Below are 19,820 nucleotides of genomic sequence, written 5' to 3' on the forward strand. Positions count from 1 at the left end.
ATCGCGGGAGCATCACTTTTATCCTGTCTCTTCTGGGCCCACGACTGCAAGTGATGCTCCGGGGATCTGAGCGCCTATCTGCAGACTAAGCGAGAGGGTTTGAGAGAGCGCCGTCAGAAAAAGATCCGAGTTATTGACAGCAACCTCTGTTAAATGAACATCGCCGTTTTTTGTCTTGAAAAATAAATAGACACTACATCGCGTAAGCATTTTCATATGGAAATATTTTCTTAATGGAAGAAAACCGTGTTCAGCTAATCATTGTTCGCAATTTACGACACATTACGGTAGCTGCTGTCCGCCATATTCATCCCTAGAAAAACGGCTCGACATCCCAACTCAAACATCTCAGTGTTTGGCTACGTACCGATTTTTCGGGTAGACAAGTATATTTAGTTAGTTAAATTTCGTTATATTTTGTAGCGCAGCATTTCGTAGTGCAGTATATGCACATGATAGATTTACGTTCAAATATATATATGTTTTGTCAATAAAACCAACCAACCACCACCAGATGTTGAATTGATTCAAAGCGTAGTTTTTTTATTTCACATGATGATCTGTTTTAATATTTTAAATGATATTTGAAGGACCTTTAGTTGTTATAAAAGAAGTGTCAGACAAAAACCCTCGTTTGTTCTAGTTGTGTCAATCAATGATGTTGTGCAGGAGATTTCAGAGTCAATGATTTAAAATTATGAAAACATTAAGTTACATTAATTAATACATGATAACAAGAGCATTTATCTAAACCATTTATTTTATTTATTTACATATTATAATTTAAATCCTCGTCCTGCCGCTTAAGTCACCAGCATGTTGAATATTAATTAGAACTCTGAAACTTTCCCTCTAAATTCTGAGAAGAAACACTGTCATCCAGCTGTCAGCGTATAAATTTTATTGTCTTCTGGGAGCAGAGACAAATTTCCTAAAAACACTAAACATTGTGAAAGAGTCTTGAATATAAACAATGCAAACGGCGATCATGTTTAACATATCCACTAAATTGTTATCTTCCTTAAATAAATTTTCTATCTATAGTTGACATTACTGGTAGCATTTAACTGGTATGTACAACAACAACAACAACAACAATAATAATAATAATAATATAATAATACTTTACATTTACATTACAGGATTATCGGCAGGATTTTTCTTGTTAGTTCATAGGTCCTTAAATACTACAGATTTTTCAGTTCTGACTTTAGAATTTCACATGAACCAAAGTTGGCAGCTTTAAAAATAATTTGTGTCCTTTCTGAGGTCTTACTCTTGTTGACGGATCACATTGAGTACCAGCTGGTGTTCAATTTTGTGTATGATCCTGGGTCAAAGTTCCTTGGGGAGGGGGTCTAACGTCGTAACCATGAGCTCCGGACCAAATAACTGATTTTTAGTGACCTGCTGAATAAAGGGGTTCAGCTCTGGTCCACGTAAGTGCTCTGACCTGCTGTGTGGACTTAATGAAGCCACGCAAAGATCCTCAGCACTTTTATGACTGTGACCTGACTATAATTATGAACAATAAAGCTCCATACCAACTCTATGTACAAACAGGGACACCTAGGAACATAGCGGTAAGAGCTACTACCGTTGAACCCAAAAGTCATTGGTTTGATTCTCAGCTCCCGTTGTAGTACCCTTGAGTGAGGTATTTACTCTAAAATTGCTCCACTAAAAGTACTCAGCTGTACAAATGGGTATATAATCATTAAGTACTTTAACATGGTAAGGTGCTTTGGAGAAAAGCATCAGCTAAATGAATAAATGGGTATCTATGAAGGTGTTCGATGATATGTGAAATGCTCTTTGAAATGGAACTGCTTTGTGGTCAGTCTGAGAGGGCAGTAATGGAGAATTATTCTTCTTTTTTTGTGGGTGAGCTGATGTATTTAGTGCGTGCAGATGTTCAGTGCTGCTCTTTCCTGCGTACACAAGTGCAGCCTGCGGTGAGAGTGATCATCACCAGTTCCATGCGATCCTGTCGGCGGAAGACAACGGGGAACTCGTAGTTTAAGGGGACGGAATTGTATTGGCTATTGCAATGTTTTGTCTTGCACTGGGCTTGCTCTATGAACCATCCATTGACCATGTCCTCATTGCTGTACCTCCTACAAAACATAAAAGGGACAGCTGCGTTTAGTTAGACATTTCGTGCGACTCTAAATTGCCCATAGTGTATGAGTTTGTGCGTTACAATGCTCTGTTGCGTGGAGGTGTAGATACTTGTAATATATAGCAATAATAAATGTAAATGTTGTAAGTAACAGTGTAGTGTTTCTATCATTTTAATCCAGCTTGGGCAAAAGTTTCAATCACACACACACACACACACACACACACACACACAAGTGCAATTTTGGCATCACCAATCCACCTGAACTGCATGTCTTTGGAGTGTGGGAAGAAACCCATGCAGACACAGAGAGAACATGCTAACTCCACCCGGACCGAACCGGATTCAAACCTACGCCTGAACGGCTCAAGTGCTGCACCTTCATGCGCCCATTACAAAGCGATGTGAAACATAAATGGAAGAAGAACTTACGCATATTCCCATGGTGAAGAAGAACGATTCCCTATGTCTCTCAGCACACCGGTCACTCTGGGGAACTTGATACACTTAGTCAGGAGTAACAAGAAACTTTTGGAATTACAGTCACTCTCCTTGGTTGGGGAGGGAGACTCCATAGAGAAACTGGTGGAAGTGGAGTTGCTGTCCTTGGTTGGGGAGGGAGACTCCATAGAGAAACTAGTGGAAGTGGAGTTGCTGTCCTTGGTTGGGGAGGGAGACTCCATAGAGAAACTAGTGGAAGTGGAGTTGCTGTCCTTGGTTGGGGAGGGAGACTCCTCGGCATTCTGTTTCAGTGTCCTAGACAGGTAAACAGATACCACCTGGCTGGTGCACAGCAGGAAACTCTGCAAGACAAATATATGGACAAGTGTCCAATCATTGTGTTATAACCCTTTAGATCAAGGACAGGAGACTAGAGTGATATTACACAACACGCTTCTCACCGGCACTGTCAACTCCTAGCTATAAACATAACTATTCTTTAGGGTCAATGGAGCAGGAATGAATTTATGTATCATGGAATTCATATCCAAGTAGGTAATAATAGGGACAGCTGGTAATGTAATGGTTAGCGCTGTTGCCTTTGGCCCCTAAGGTTGCAGGTCTGATCACCACCTCTGGATATAGTACCATTGAACAAGGTATCTACCCCAAATTGCCCCAGTAAAATTACCCAGCTGTATAAATAGGTAAATAATTGTAACCTTAACATTGTAAGTCAGTTTGGAGAAAAGTGTCTGCTAAATGAATGGATGTAATAAATATGATGAAAGCTAGCTGGGCAAACTCTCAACTGGTACATTTCTCGTAAGTGACTTACAGTGTTTACCTACTAACAATTATTTACCAATTTATACAGCTAGGTAACTTTACCAGAGCAATTTAGGCTAAGTACCTTACTCAAGGGTACTATAGCTGTTGGTGAGATTAGAACCACCAACCTCTCAATCCAAAGGCAGCACCTCAAAGCACTGCACTACCAGCTACCGCTTAAACACTGCAGAATGATGAAAGAATTGATGATAAATGAGGTGAGATAAGATGAGATACTTTAATGTCGTTGTATGCATTACTATATAATGAAATGTTGTGTGGCAGCCCTCAAGAAATAACACTTAAAGAAACAGATAGATAGATAGACGAGTGAAAGTCAGACTGAAACTTCACAATGGTAATGAAATTGTTAGAAATAAGCACCAAAACTTACCAAAAGAGTCAACGTTTGCATCCTTATGAAGATCATGAAGAACCAAGTCAGGAGAACGGGTCCAAGGCTCGCTTGACCAATCTGGCTGACACTGCCTGCTCTCACCAGATTTATATCTTTGGTTTGCCACACGACATCGAAAACATAACATGACTGCAGGGCCTTTGTTATTTTCTACAAGCTGTCAATGTGACATATGTTGATATTGTGTTTGCAGATCTGAAGCCCAGGGCCATGCAGGTATCCATAAGATGAACAGAAAAGTCAACAGAGGTGTGAGAGACAATGGGAGACTTTTACATTTAAAAACATGTGGTGAAGACTGGGTAGCTGTTATGGAAAAACATGAATGGCATCATGGAGTCTTTGTACAACAGGGGTGGACAGAGTCAGCACACCCACACCATGGGAATTACCTTGCTCATGGAGAAGTGCAAACAAAGCAGAGTTACAGAAAGGCTGTGGTAATGGAGAATGGCAGGTCTGAATAGATGCCGCATTCTGACGGATGGAACAAAATGGAACCATTGACATAGTCAGGAGTGGAAGGTCATGTAAACACTGGGTAGCATTATAGGGGCCTGGACCGAGATGCAAGATATGGAATTACATTCGTGAGTCATGTTGCCCATGTATCATAACATTTGTGTAACCCCTACAGCCATAGAGGTTACCAAGATACCGGTGTAACCAAACTATATTGGCTCGAAAGGTGTCCTGAGGCAAAGGGACTGTTGCTGGAGTTGTGCCTATGATACATGTGACATGTTACATAGTCATGAAAAAATTGCAAAAGATAGAGTTTCACTTGAAGATGCAGATCAGAACCAGCATGACAATCTTGTTGTTGTGTTAGGTGCCGTCGAATCGGTGTCGACTCACGGCGACTCTACGGATAGCTGTCCCGAAAAGCGTCCGGTCTTCTGCCAGCTGGCGAAGACTTGAAAGTGGGGAATCCATGGCTGTGGTGATTGTGTCGATCATGACAATCTTAGGAGAACATAAAATTCCCAAAGGATCTTATAATTCAGGGCTACATCCAGAAATTTCTTTATAGCTCACAGATACCTTACAAACTTGACGTGGCCAACTTGATTGGGGGAGAGGGGTGCGAATACCACTATGTAACAAGAATTTTAAAGTGTTGACTTTTTTATTTTCCATTTAGTTTTGTTAGATTAAACATACTTTGCTGGGGGGTGCAGTGGTGCGGTGGTGCAGTGGGTTGGACGGGTCCTGCTTTCCGGTGGGTCTGGGGTTTGAGTCCCCCTTGGGGTGCCTTGTGACGGACTAGTGTCCTGTCCTGGGTGCGTCCCCCCAGCCCTATGCCCTGAGTTGCTGGGTTAGGCTCTGGTTCCCTGCAACCCTGTATGGGACAAGCAGTTCAGGTGTCTGTGTGTGTGAGTGAACATACTTCTGACATTAGTTCATACTATGTCAGTTTTTAGAAAAATATTACACATTCTTGAAATTAACAAATTTTGACACATTTTGGCAATGGGTTCCAAGCACCAGATATTCCAGTACCTTTCAGGATCTGATGCTTTCTAAAATGTTTTGTTACTTTATAGTGTTCTGGTGATTTCTAGAATTTTCCAATGGATGTAAAGTATCAAACTAAAACTGACACTGGAAGAATTAGTGGTATTTTTGTAATCAATAAATTTTAACTCATTATAATCAATGCAAAAATGTACATAATTAAGCTTTAAAAAATTTTGTTGCATGGTGTAATCTGAAAACATCCTTGGATATTCCTACATATTTATTTTAGAACAGGAGATCCATGAGGAAATTCTACAGGCATCTCAAGTCTCCCAAAAGTTCTGAGAGTCTCCCAGAATTCTGCCTCTGCCCAGAAATTTTTCTTGTCGTTGAAGAAAATTCACGTCAATCATCTAAAACTGTTTATAGATTGGCTAACAGTTGCTTTGTAGGGTATATAAAAGTGGATAATTTTAAAAGGAAAGCTTATGTAAAGGGTGGGTGGGTATCCCCATCCTTGTTTCAGTATGTATGATTACATTTATTTATTTAGCAGACACCTTTTGCCAAAGTGACTTCCAATGAACTCCATGTAGTGTTATCAGCCATTACACCTTCTTCACCACGGTGACTTACACTGCTAGATACACTACTTACAATGGGTCACTCATCCATGCATCAGTGGATCACAAACACACTCTGTCACTCACACACTATGGGTACACCTGAACAGCATCTCTTTGGACTGTGGGAGGAAACCAGAGCACCCAGAAGAGGCCCACACAGACATTTGACCAATATGCAAACTTCACACAGACTGAGCAGGGTTCGAACTCACGTTCTCTTACACCACCCAGGTGCTGTGAGTCAGCAGTGCTACTTGCTGTGTCACCATTCATTTAGTTGTTTAATAGTCATATTAAATACCTTTGTGAATTACACCACAGAATGGTATTTTCCTTACATAATAACCTGAAGAGGGCACAGAAATGTGAAAATTGTTCCATGGTACATGATAGATTTTTTTATGTATTACCTGCACTTCCTAATATAAGGTGGGAGAGACCTTTTTTATGGCATCCAGGACAATACCCAACTCTTTGACTGTGACAGGGATCCAATACTTATGATGGATTTGAGAGTAATCAAAAAATTGGTTATTGAATGACTGTCTTACAAATTCAGGGGGTGCGGTGGCGCAGTGGGTTGAACCACGGTCCTGCTCTCTGGTGGGTCTGGGGGTCGAGTCCAGCTTGGGGTGTCTTGCGACGGACTGGTGTCCCGTCCTGGGTGTGTCCCCTCCCCCCTCCGGCCTTATGCCCTGTGTTACCGGGTAGGCTCCGGTTCCCCGTGACCCCGTATGGGACAAGCAGCCCAGAAAGTGTGTGTGTGTGGTTGTGGTGTGTGTGTGTGTGGTGTGTGTGTCTTACAAATACAGTATGGTCACGTACCATCTTTTAAAACGAATGTTTTGTTTTTATAAGTAATATCTTGTTTGTTTCCAGATTGTATGTGTGGCTGGCAGATGATGTGCTTTATATAAAAGTTTACAAGATATTTTTATGAAAATCTAAAAATTTACTTGGGACACACATTGAAATGAATTTTAAGGGAAACCTGATGCAACCCATTTGTTCAAGTATAAGACTGGACAAAATATTTCAAAATTACTTTTATAATCAATTAACATTTTAAGGCTATTTTTAAAATGTAACATTTGAGGTATAGAAGTACATTTAGACCTCCTTTATCTACAGAGCTGCACGTATTTTTGAGATAACACGGTCTGTTTCTCCATTTGAAATTGAAAATCTTAATAAGAAAGGGAAATTCTAAAGAATACGCTCCTTCTGGACTTCACTTTTCTTAATTCCCATATATGTTCTTCTTTTTTTAACAAGATACTCCGCCTGTATTGTCCATATTATGTATTTTTAAAGGGAATAATTTACTTTTTTCAATATCCACCCACAACCAGACTGGAGCCCAAGAAGAAACAATTAAGGCACTGAGCTGCTCTCTGTACTCCCTTTTTTTTAAAAAAAACAGTTGTACTGTGAGGGTATGGACGACGGATGGAAGCAGCAGTGGAGAATTGAAATAGTGGACCAAAAGGTTTATTTCCCTTTACTAAAAAGTATTCTTCAAAACACATAAACCCTCAACCAAGTACAAAACAAACATAAAGTTATAAAGAACATGAGGCCTATGAGCCATGGGCTTAGCCCTTATATCAACATTAATGCATCACTCTCCTATTCACTGCATGAGAGTAACTACATAAGTTTGTATCAATCCCCTCACTAGTGCCCTAATACAAACGTATATAGCAATAGCTCCGCCCTCTGATTATACCATAACAGCCTCAATTTATTTCAAATACATTTCCCCAAAAATTACATCTAAAATAAATACTAAAACATACAGACACTAAACATTTTTTACTATAAAATCCCTACATACATCTTATAAAAACATTTCACACTACACAGTAAAACACCCCTGCCTAGTTGGTTGTGCCCAAGGACTCCCCCCTAGATATACCCCAAATAGTTGACTCCATCGGGTTTACAACACAAGGCACCAAACACAAACAGAACACCAGACAGCTACATGGTAGGGAAAAGTCTACAGAAATGTTCTTCTAAAAACAATAAATACATTCACTCTCCACACAGTTACATATACCTGCCATATCTTTATGAAAGAAATATTAGTTAATGACAACCAGACAGATACCGGTAGGCCTTTCCCGGCACCCAATCTAGTTCAACAAACAGTGTTAAATGGAATACGAAACCAGAACAAACAATTTAACAATACAAGATAAAATGCATGTGACAGGCAACAGCAACAAGGTTCAGCGTTACATTGATGGTACTTCGCCGGCATCTTGCTGATTCCTTGGAACCAACTTGCCTGTCACAGCTCAGTCTGTGACATGTACTATAATCAGTGGGTTGACATCTTTTTTTACCTTGTATCTCAGTACCTGTAAACGTGTCTGTCTCCAAGTGAATAGGCATTGCTTGAGTAACTAATAAAAACAAAAGGAAGAAACTCAACTCCCTTGTTGAATGCCACTGCTAGTTGGAAACTCAGGTGTTGTTCCACTGAATCAATATCACAGTTATTGTATAGGATCTGGAGAGCAATTCTGAAAGATCTACCAAAACCAAAGAAACATAATTCTTCAGACATAAAAGTATGTTTTAGAATGACAAATGTCTTATAAAAATTGTTCAACAGATCAATTCTGCCATCATTAATACAATCATAATAATCTATTAAATCCAACACAAGTCCAGGATTTTCAGAGATATGACAATCCTTCAAAACCCAGACTGATGATCTTGTGGAGCTTGATGTATATCGTGCTGTGCAGTTTCTTGTTGTTCTCCATAGATTTTCTCCTAAATATGTCATTTTCATGGCGATGTCTCTTTGTTGTTGAGAAGAATCGAAGAGCGTATATCCACTACTTTTTGTTTGATGTTCTTGTTCTCTTGTGCTGCAAACCCACAGAGCCCGAAGTTCCATTTTTTTATATTGTTCCAGTTCTTTCCAGTTGAGTTATTTTTCTTATGCGTAGCATTTGCATGTTTGACAATGTACAAATCTTTTCTGAACCATTTAAAAAGGAATTCAAAGGATTCTTTCTGGGCTTCATTACAGATGTGTTTACATTAATCATGTCCTATAGTATATCTGCCTTCCCTTTCATTATTTTGGATGATGGCCTTCTCATGATGCCCCTCTTGAAGTTCATGAAGTGATGGCTCACAGCAGCTTACTTGGATCAGGAGTTCTTGGTGTCAGAGTCCACAACCATCTCAGAAGGAAGACAGCGTGAAAGAATGATCTGCAGTGTCATTGCTGGAGTTCATCATTCCCAGGTTATTTGATTGTTCCTCTGGATCAGTGGAGATTTTATTTTTGCATTTTTTTTCTGCCATACTAATAGTTATTGCTATGTTCAATATACCCAGCTAAGGGTTGGGAACCTTGGCTTTTTATGGCCTATTTTTAAGCAATGTTCACTCCACTTTCTGCTGTTGCTGCCTGTTACTGCTAGAGGACACCAAAGACCACCATTCAAGAAATAACTGACTCAGGCTTTGGCACAATTGGAGTTCAGCTGTATCCCAAGTCTTGACCTAGAAAAACTAAAGTGACCAATTCCATTTCTTACCAGGATTATGAGGGAATAAACTGCAGCAGTTTGGCATTTAAATAGATATTATTTAAATAAATCATAAGAATTTTTTAAACTTTTCACAGACAATGCTAAAAAAAGACCAAGAGTAACCTGACCACAGATTTTAGCCACAATGGATAAGTGAGCTGAAGTGAATTTGTTTAATTGTCTCTCTACTGCATATCAGGAGGATCAATTTTGTCTTCAATAGAACATAAATGGTCTAAAGCACCATTCTTTTTTCATGCAAAATGTATACTGTTAAAAAATCTAGAAACTGACATTTCTAGATTCCGGTTTTTTACAGACAAAGAAAAAATGGAAAAACAAAAACAGAAATGTACAACTTCTTGAGTCCTTTAGATGAGTATCTAACAAAATAGAATAAGTAAGCCCAACAGCATATTGATATTTATTGGATGCTTTTCTCCAAAATGACAAAGTGTTACTCTACTTACATTTATTACATGTATTTATTTAGCAGGCGCTTTTCTCCAAAGTGACTTCCAACAAACTCTATGTAGTGTCATCAGCCCTCACACCTTATCACCGCGGTGACTTACACTGCTAGATACACTACTTACACTGGGTCACTCTTCCCTACATCAGTGGAAACACTCTGTCAGTCATACACTACAGGTTAACCTGAACAGCATGTCTTTGGAGTGTGGGAGGAAACCAGAGCAGCTGGCAAAACCCACAGACATGGGGAGAACATGCAAACTCCACACACTCTGAGCAGGAATTGAACCCATGTTCTCACACACCACCCAGGCACTGTGACAGCAGTGCCACAGTGCTGCCCCCATTACCTGGGTCAGTACCTTGCTCAAAAGTACCACAGCCGGAGGTGGGATTCAAGCCTGTAACTGTTGACACCAAAAGCAGCAGCTTATGCTATCTGGTATAAAAACACTACAAGTAAAATCTTTGTATTACCTGTAGGTACAAGACAAGCCGCCCAAAACCCTGCACCTTAGATTCAGTGGACTGAATTCAGGAACACTGCATATTAACTTTGTTTTTCAACTCTACAGCCAACAGCAATTCTTTTTTCATTTGCTGCAGAGTGTTTTGGTTGTATACACTCTAGAAGAAAATACAGATTCCTGGAAGTTCACCCTCCGGTGACTCGCACCAGGTCATTCCTTGAACCTGAAATGTCACAGATGTGTAACCCTCATGTTATGGCCGTGGTGGTTCAGGAACAGTCGGTAACTAAACCTCGAGTTGAAGCTTACTTCAGGTTTTCACTTATAACAATGTTTTGTATGTTCATGGTGATTTTCAGGAAACATACACATTAAACTCTTGAGATCAGCAATGTCAGGTTCTATGTGAAGTGAAATTAATGGCTGATGATAAACAGACACAATACAAGAATGTTAAAAATCCTAAAATGAGTCATGTGCCATCTTGTGTTGTTCTCAGCTAGTATAGTTTTTTGAAGGACTGCAGTCATTGTTTTTTAAATTCTGTCACTGTTTTAACCAATACCAAAATCAAAACAGTAATAAAACTCAGTTGTAAACACAAAGAAACTAATGTTTTTAATCTGTAATTACATTGTACTCTGCAGAAATTCATATCATGCTGTTGGACTGACAGAAGTGATGATCAGTGGTCCAGAGCTTGTACCATCATCAGCCATCGGTACCAAGACTGAATATGGACAGAGTTTCTCAGTGAATCTATATCCAGTGAAAGTGTAGATATGAGATCTGGCCTCCACATTGTAAAAGGAGACCTGACCCTCCTCATAGTCCACATACATCCCCACCTTCTGGGCTTCACACTCAGGTTGAGGAACACAGAGGACTCAGCAAGAGCCTTATACTCATTTTTATTCCTCAGCCAGATAGTCCAGTAACCATTATTAGGACTCAATTTAATTTTTCCCTTCCTGTTGATGGATTCTCTGGCCACTCCTAAAGTCCACTTGTTCTTGTCCCCAACCTGCACCTCCCAATAATTTCTCCCTGAAGAAAACCCCTGTTTTCCCAAGACACTGACAACAGGACTAAATCTCTGTGGGTTGTCAGGGAGATTCTGCTTTGTGTCTCCGTGTCTCACTTGTTTCTTGTCCTTAGACAGGATGAGCCAGGGGTTTGCTGTAACAGGATCCAGAGTCACATCAACTGGAGAAAAAGAATAAAAACACAAACCATCCTGAATCGTACAGAGAATCTTGTTTCTACTTCCCTGCACTAAACTGATGAGGTTTATAAGACTGGCATTGTGGCCCAATAAGGTGAACAGTTTTAAACTTTTCCTGTATATCACCTAAACAGTAGAATGGTGTGTAGGGTTACATCAGAGTGACAGTACGTTAAATTACCACACAGCATTCAAATTCTACCAGTCTTGTAGATTCCCTCATCTTTATTGTGTATCATTAACCATTTATTATTCCACTTCAGACATGAAAACACTGGTCTGATGGAAGGTAGATAGAGAGTAAGTAATTTGTATAAAATTAAATTTTGGAGAAATGGTATGTTTCTTAGCCTAGAGGTGCAGTTTGTGAAGTCAGCTCTAGGAAAGAGGGCAAAGCACAGCCTGAGATGTCAACTCACATCACAACATTCCTATGTAAACTTTGTAAGGGAACCGTAAAAAAAAAAAAAAAAAAAAAAAAAAAAGTTTAAAATTTCTTTTGCATGCATATTGTAGAATGTTGTACAGGCTGACAGAGTGGAGGTGATGACAGTTTTATAAAATTTTAACATCTGTTCACATTAAATGACTGTTCAATAGGAATGTGGTTGAATAAAACAATGATGAGTTTATTAAACTCATACCTGCAGCTTTACGAAGCCACTTCCACACTGAAAGAGAAGAAAACACAGCTTTAAGTCACAGTCCTGTGACAGTAACAAAGAGCACATGATGCTTTGGAACATCATACACTAATGTTTAGGGAACAAAAAACAACTGCACAGGCAACAGCTAATGAAGTTTATTCATTTTTGTGATACATGGCATTTAGTACCTTTACTAATATGGTCAAATATTGAGGATTCAGTTTAAAAGTCTTACCTGTGTTGGGAACAATTTCTTCTTTCCTAAAGAAGAAACACAAATCAGTAACACTTTGACATGTCACCCTAAACTTTAGGCTAAGTGCACCAACGGTCACACTTCTGTCAAAACCAACACGATCTTAGGAAACAGCAACACATTTAATTATTTCTTTACATGTTAGTTACAGAATGTATTTAACCCTCTCAGGGCAAAACTACTAGTCAGTGGAACCCAACTGCAAAAAATCTATTATTCAGTATTTTATCCAATTCCACCAGGGCCAAGTTACTTAGATTATTATTTACAGACAGAGGTGTCATGGCGAACGCAGGAAAAAAGCTGACGGACTGAAGAAACACCGGCGCTGCCTCTGCGGAGCTCTTGAGCGACGTCGCCCGACAGAGAAACGACCAACAGGCCGCTGGCACTGCGGCCCCTGGACACCCGGTCCCCATGCTCCGTTGGGACGCTGGTTCGCGCCGGACCAATCAGGTGAAGCCCAAGATGAGGGCATGCGCGGTAGTCCTGTAGCGCCACCCCAGTCCCCAATGTCCGACCCTCGAGGGCCGTGATCCGCAACGTCACGTCACAGCCCCGCCTGCTGGGAATCTTGTGCGAAGTGGCGAAGCCGGGAGTCCGTAATACAACTCGCAGCCCCGGAAACTACCAACGTGCGCGTGTCTATCCGCTTCCCCGCCCATTCCAGCGTCGTCGACACGGGTAGCTGCTGTTTTACTAACCTTGGATTCCGGGTTAGTTTTCCGTGATGCTGGGCGAACCGGGCATACCGCGCGGAAATGGCCAGCAGACGGCGCACCGCAGTATAGAAACACAACCCGTCCCGGAAACGGCGCCGGCGTCTCTCGTCGGGATCCAACCCGCTCCCGTGAGGAGCGAGACTCACTAGGCGATCTTGGTTTCCGTTTGGTAGCCCGCGGGGCGCTAGCGAACACCAGACCAGCTCACACAGTGCATCCGTCGGGAAGGCGCCCTGACAGCTGTTCGGGACCCGTCGTACCTCTGCGGGGTAGCCAAGCGGGGGTTTCCGGTTGGAGAGCCAACTATCGACGCAGGGGCCGGCGAAGCTTGGCTCGGGGGCTGCGCGGGGCTTCCGTCGGTTGCACGATCGATCGTCGACCCGCTGACCTGCCCAGGGCCAGGCTCTGAGGCTGCTGTTGCGCCTGTACCAGCCCTGAGTCAGGCTGACTGGAGGGTCTCCTCAATCCGGTGTAGGGACTGTTCCTGGGAGCCCAGCAGCCTGCAGCGCAACTTGACTCAGTGGAGACGGGGTGTGTAGCCGGGTCGCGCACGGTCGAGTCCTCCGAGTAAGTGGCAGAGCATCTGTCATGGAGAACGCAGGAGGAGGTGCGTCTGTTCTGTAAGAGTCGTTTTCACGAAAGCAGAGCAGAGGTCGTGGCGGTGGCGTGAGGAGCGTCTTGGGTCGTGGTTCCGCCGCCAAGTCAAGTTGACAAGTGCCTCTGTCTGAGCAGCTGTTTTATACTCCCGGCGTCTCCGGGAATCGACTCACTGCGCGCGGTCGCCAGGCAACAGTGACTTAGTGTTTCGAGGACTTTTCCTTTTACTACTGCTGCAGGTACTTTTTATACATTTTTGTTTGAAATGACAATAAATTATTGAATAATTGCGTTTCCCTAGTGAAATGAGCCATTTTATCAATACTAATTGCACACTCGAAATATGTTTCCAAGAAGATGTTTTTTTTCTTCACTTTCACTTTACATGTCATGTGTATTGATTGAACATGAAAGAAACCATACAAAAATGAAACAAATGACACAATGTGAAATATTGAAATATAGCAAAATGTACCTATGTTTATACAGTATATATCTACAGCAAAGAAAGGAAATATTTTGTATAAATTCAAAAAGTCTTGACAAAAAAGAAACTTACCTGAAATCTCTGACAGAACTCCTTTGGCTAAAATCAACAAATTACATAAAATTGAAAACACAAGATAACAAAACTGTACTATTAGTTCATATTCATACAATTGATTTTTGTCCTGATTGCAAGTTAGTTTAATTTTGTAGCTTTTTTTTAAGTTTGTTCAATTTATTTAAACTCTGGATATAATAGTTTTACAAGATCTGGCATTTGTTTTGCATTCTGGATGCTGAAAAGACAAAATTATATCTAACTTTATAGGCATCTTTTGATTTACATTAATTTTATCTGACTTCATGTTTGCTGTATTTAATATTACTTACCAAAAGTCTGCAGCTGAGCACTACGTTGAGCTAAAACCCAAAAAACAACACAACGGTGAATTTTTTTTCAGGCTCATTGTTCAGAATAAATTAATGAAAAATCTAATTAGCATTTAAAACATCTTTTCTTGCAGGATGCTGTATAAATTATCTGATAATGAGCGATGTGTCCTACAGGCCAAAAGTTACCTGTTACTTGTTCTAGACCATGTAGTAAGTGTGTTTCTTGGCTATTAAAAGGAACATCAGTACAAAACTGAGTGCTGAACTTATTTACTGTATTTTTATTTGCCCTAAAAAAAAACAGCTGCTCCTCAGATTTTTCTAAAGGTTTGTTGGTTTCAATATTACAGGAAAAATTATGCTCCACAAAGAGACACTGAAAGTTGTTTGGGACCATATTGTCAAAAGGTGCAAATGTGGATTTTATTTAGGGCAAATCGGAATTATTTCGGTTGATATCAGGTGAGTCCAACTTGTGTTTGTATGTGGTTTTCAATTTGAATGCTTCAATTAAAATACTTACAACATCCATTGCAACGTTTTTGTGAACTCAGCAACAAAGGCATTGAAGGTTTTTTATTTTTAATTTTTTTTTTTCCCAAAAAGTTATCCTTAAATATTGTTTGTTTCAGGAGTTTATTAAAAGTGAAGAAAGATCTGCCATAATTTGTCTTCATTTCAATTAACGAAATCTCACATTTGAGTCAGGATTTGTAAACTTTCGATGTCTGCTGTTCCCTTACACAGGGAAACCCGATGACAATAATTGTAACGATTGTTCATATGATTGATCCATATTCATGATTAGCTTTTTGGGCTCTGCGATTCTCATTAATTGGGGATCTATACTCTATTTCTTCACATTTCCTGTTCATTCCAGTGTGTTACACCTCTAAGTGGTTTTCTAACTTATTGGATAAGGCTCATTTCTGATATAAAAACTTACTGGAGACACAGAGTCCAGCAATGAGAGCAATCAGCGTGATGATCCACAGACTGAAGAATGCCGCTGATATTCGCTTGAACAAATCTCTCTCCTGCCAGAGCTCTGAGCTGCTGTGGCACAAAATCAGATTCAGAATTATTTTGAGTCTTGTAATGCTTGGTGTTTAAGCCATTTACTGGCCTAACCAGTGTTTATTATCCTATGCTTTAAACCAGCAGAATCATTTCCCAACTTGTCTCACATTACTGACACCATTAGTTATGACTTTAGAAAAATGCTTTTGAACTTAAAAAATTCATATCTTAAACATGATGCCATCATAAATGTCACTGTACCTGCCATGTTTTTTTTAGGTCCTTCATCTGGTTTATGTATTTGACAAGGTTGGACCTGTACATTTTGATACGTCTGGTCCATCTCTTTCACAAAACCTCCAATGCACAGCAAAACAAGAAACAAGTTTGTTTAGTTGCCCTTTTATGTGGTCAGGTCACAATAGCATCGTTAACAATAATTCATTTTTTGGTTTTAGCACCAAAGTACATAATGGGATATGCAGCAAGTAAGATGTGCAAATAACCATTTTTAAACAGATATTTTATAGAAAAAGCAGTTTATTTGTACTTACATACATTTCCGTGCTCTGGGATTCTTCTGGGCTCATCTGGACAAATGTATATTTCGGATTCATCCATTTCTCTGTGCTTTATAAAGTGGTTCCCTGTTACAACACTTGAACAATTCGCAAAGTGAAGCAAACATGAGAATATGGGGAGTGAAGACAAAACCTGTATCTTTGAGGATGATGAGGAACAGAAATTTAATAGGAAGTGAACTCTTGTGACCTGGTCTGGGGAAGAGGTGTGAGGAAAGCGTGTTTCAAGAACGAAAGGGATTTATATGCAATCCATAATGGGCACATGGCCTTTAAAATCCAAACAAAAGAAGCCAACAATAACACCCAGAAAAGCAAAGGAAATGACCAGCTCTGTATGACAGCAGGCAATAAGGTTATTATTGAACAAATTTTGGTTTTAACAACAGGTGTGGTGACGCAGCGTGTTTGACCGGGTCCTGCTCTCTGGTGGGCCTGGGATGCCTTGTGACGGAGTGGCGTCCCGTCCTGGGTGTGTCCCCTCCACCTCCAGCCTAACACCCTGTGCTGCCGGGTTAGGCTCCGGCTCCCTGCCACCCCGCATGGTACAAGCGGTTTCAGACTCTGTGTGTGTGATTTTAATACACAGATAGAAACAGTCCAATTTATATGGTGTTTTCTAATTTTTTTCAAAGCAATGTTATCCGTGCATAAGTTTATAAATGTGTTTAAGTTGGTTCTGTATTGCAGTTTTAGTCCGTGTTTCAAATCTTGCTGCTGCATCTTAGCAGGATGGATTTATCTTCATCATTTTGCAATACACAGTATCTTTGATGAACTGTGTCACATGAATTTTGTTTGCAAGCAACTTCAAGGAAGTTTATCAGTGTGAGAAAAATTTTTGTGTTGGGTTGTGTAACGTGTGAGTTGTGTAATTGTGTGTCAGCTTGTAACCGGAGTAATTGGGTAGATGAACCCTGAAAACCTTACTACAAATATATATACACACACACACACACACATTTTCAGAACCGCTTGTCCCATACGGGTCACGGGGAACCGGAGCCTAACCCGGCAACACAGGGCGTAAGGCCGGAGGGGGAAGGAGACACACCCAGGACGGGACGCCAATCCGTCACAAGGCACCCCAAGCGGGACTCGAACCCCAGACCCACCGGAGAGAAGGACTGTGGGCCAACCCACTGCGCCACCGCACCCCCTAGTATGCAAATAAGGGATGAAAAATATATAAAAATATACAGTACCCAATATTATATACAAAAATAGTCACTAGTTACAAATGCAAGGGAGTGTGAGTCAGAGATATGATGTGATAAAAAGTTATAACTATAATATAAATAGCATTATGTATTGCACTGGTTTACTCTCTAGGGGAGAGATTTAGGTGTTCATGAGGTAGATGGCCTGAGGAAAGAAACTTTTCTTATGCCTGGCTGTCCTGGTGCTCAGTGCTCTGTAGTGTCGGCCAGATGGCAAGGGTTCGAAGAGGAAGTGGCCTGGATGTGAGGGGTCTAGAATGATTTTGCTAGCCTTTTACTGACTCTGGACGAGTGCAGTTCTTGGAGAGCTGGGGGGGATGTGCCGATGATTCTTCCTGCAGTCCGAACTATCTGCTGTAGTCTTCTGATGTCTGACTTCGTAGCTGAGCCGAAGCAGACAGTTATAGAGGTGCAGAAGACAGACTCAATGACTGCGGAGTAGAATTGCATCAGTAGCTCCTGTGGCAGGTTGAACTTCCTCAGCTGGCGAAGGAAGTACAACCTCTGCTGGGCCTTCTTCACAATGGAGTCTACGTGGGGCTCCCACTTCAGGTCCTGTGAGATGGTGGTGCCTAGGAACCTGAATGACTCCACTGTTGCCACAGTGCTGTTCATGATGGTGAGTGGGGATAATGATCCGGGATGGTAATGAGTCTGCTTACAGACAGGAGGTCCAAGAGCTGGCTGTCTGGTGCAGTCATAACAACCTGGAGCTGAACACGCTCAAAATAGTGGAGATGATCATAGACAAATATATATATATATTTTAAAAGGTACACAAACACACACACATTTTCAGAACCGCTTGTCCCATATGGGGTCACAGGGAACCGGAGCCTACCCGGCAACACAGGGCGTAAGGCTGGAGGGGGAGGGGACACACCCAGGACGGGACGCCAGTCCGTCGCAAGGCACCCCAAGCGGGACTTGAACCCCAGACCCACTGGAGAGCAGGACTGTGGTCCAACCCACTGCGCCACCGCACCCCCCAGGGTACACAAACATTTACGTACAATACAGGAGTAGCAGCTGTGTAAAGGCTTATCATCATAAAGTTATGGTCCATGAACATTTATACCATACATGAGCTGGAGGGATACTCCAGCTGTTTCATGCTGACGTGAAGATTTGATCTATCGGCGTGAAACTCACACTTCAAACATTTTGAAACCCTAAACCCTGTCTGTAGCACTCTGGCCTGAATGCCTTGACATTCAATTTTAGTATCAACAATGACCACATTCATAATGATTCTTACCTGATCAACACAATAAGTTTATGCCTAGAAAGTGTTTCACAGTATGCATTTTTCTACAAGCAGAGGTGGGGAATCAAACTTGTAACCATTGGGTCCGAAGGCTATAACTCTAACAACTATACTACTAGCTGTCCCCCACACTGAAGCTGTATGGAATGACTACATACTGTTTGGACAAAAAATATTTCTCAGTAACTCCTTTTCAAATGTCTAAGTACACTGTCCAGAAGTAAAAAGTAAAACATTTGTTTCAACTGTTAGACTGTAAAATAAATTAAATAGTGGGCTCCCAGTTGCAAGTTACCTGTCACACCTGCTTCCATCTTCAGCTCACAGGTATAAATTCTCTGCTGCAAAGGCCTTCAGCACTAAATCAATGGGTTGTGAGGTTTTTATAGAGAGAGTCATCATTGTGTTGAAGGATCTTCAAGAGGAAAGAAATGGAAGAAAGGCAACAGCAAAATCCAGCCATGAGAAGAAGAGGTATTTATATGTGTGTGGTGGCAGAGTGTGGGGTGTTGGAAGCGTACAGTGAAGGCCACTACAAATTTCAAATTACATTAATACATGACTGTAGAAGACTGTGGCGAGTGCACAATGTACAGTGTATCATTTTTCTTGAAATGCACAGAAAAGATATGTGTTGCTGATGAAAAATTGTGGCCTGACAGAGATCAGAGACATGATACTGTAACCTGTAGAAAAATGCACACTAGTGAAACAGTTTATATGCATAAGCTTACCGTGCTGATCAGGTAAGAGCCATTATGAACGTGGTCATTGTTGATACTACAATTGAACGTCAAGGCATTCAGGCCAGAGTGCTGCAGACAGGGTTTAAGATGTTGAAAGTGTGAGTTTCACGCCGATAACTCAGATCCTCACATCAGCATGAAACAGTTGCATATGGTTCCTTTTCAGATGTTATTTGATATTAATGTTTCATAAGTCACATTGTCACTTCTTATGCGTGACAAAGTTTCCTTGTTGGCTTGGATGTTTTGGTGTTTTT

General features: G+C 41.0%; 1 pseudogene; it reads right to left on the bottom strand.

Moving 5' to 3' along the window:
* Positions 1-10,524: 10,524 nt before the first annotated feature.
* On the bottom strand, positions 10,525-14,701 carry LOC114911921 (zinc-binding protein A33-like; annotated as a pseudogene).
* Positions 14,702-19,820: the final 5,119 nt, after the last annotated feature.

Source organism: Scleropages formosus, chromosome 11, assembly GCF_900964775.1.
Source record: "Scleropages formosus chromosome 11, fSclFor1.1, whole genome shotgun sequence".
Taxonomy (NCBI): domain Eukaryota; kingdom Metazoa; phylum Chordata; class Actinopteri; order Osteoglossiformes; family Osteoglossidae; genus Scleropages; species Scleropages formosus.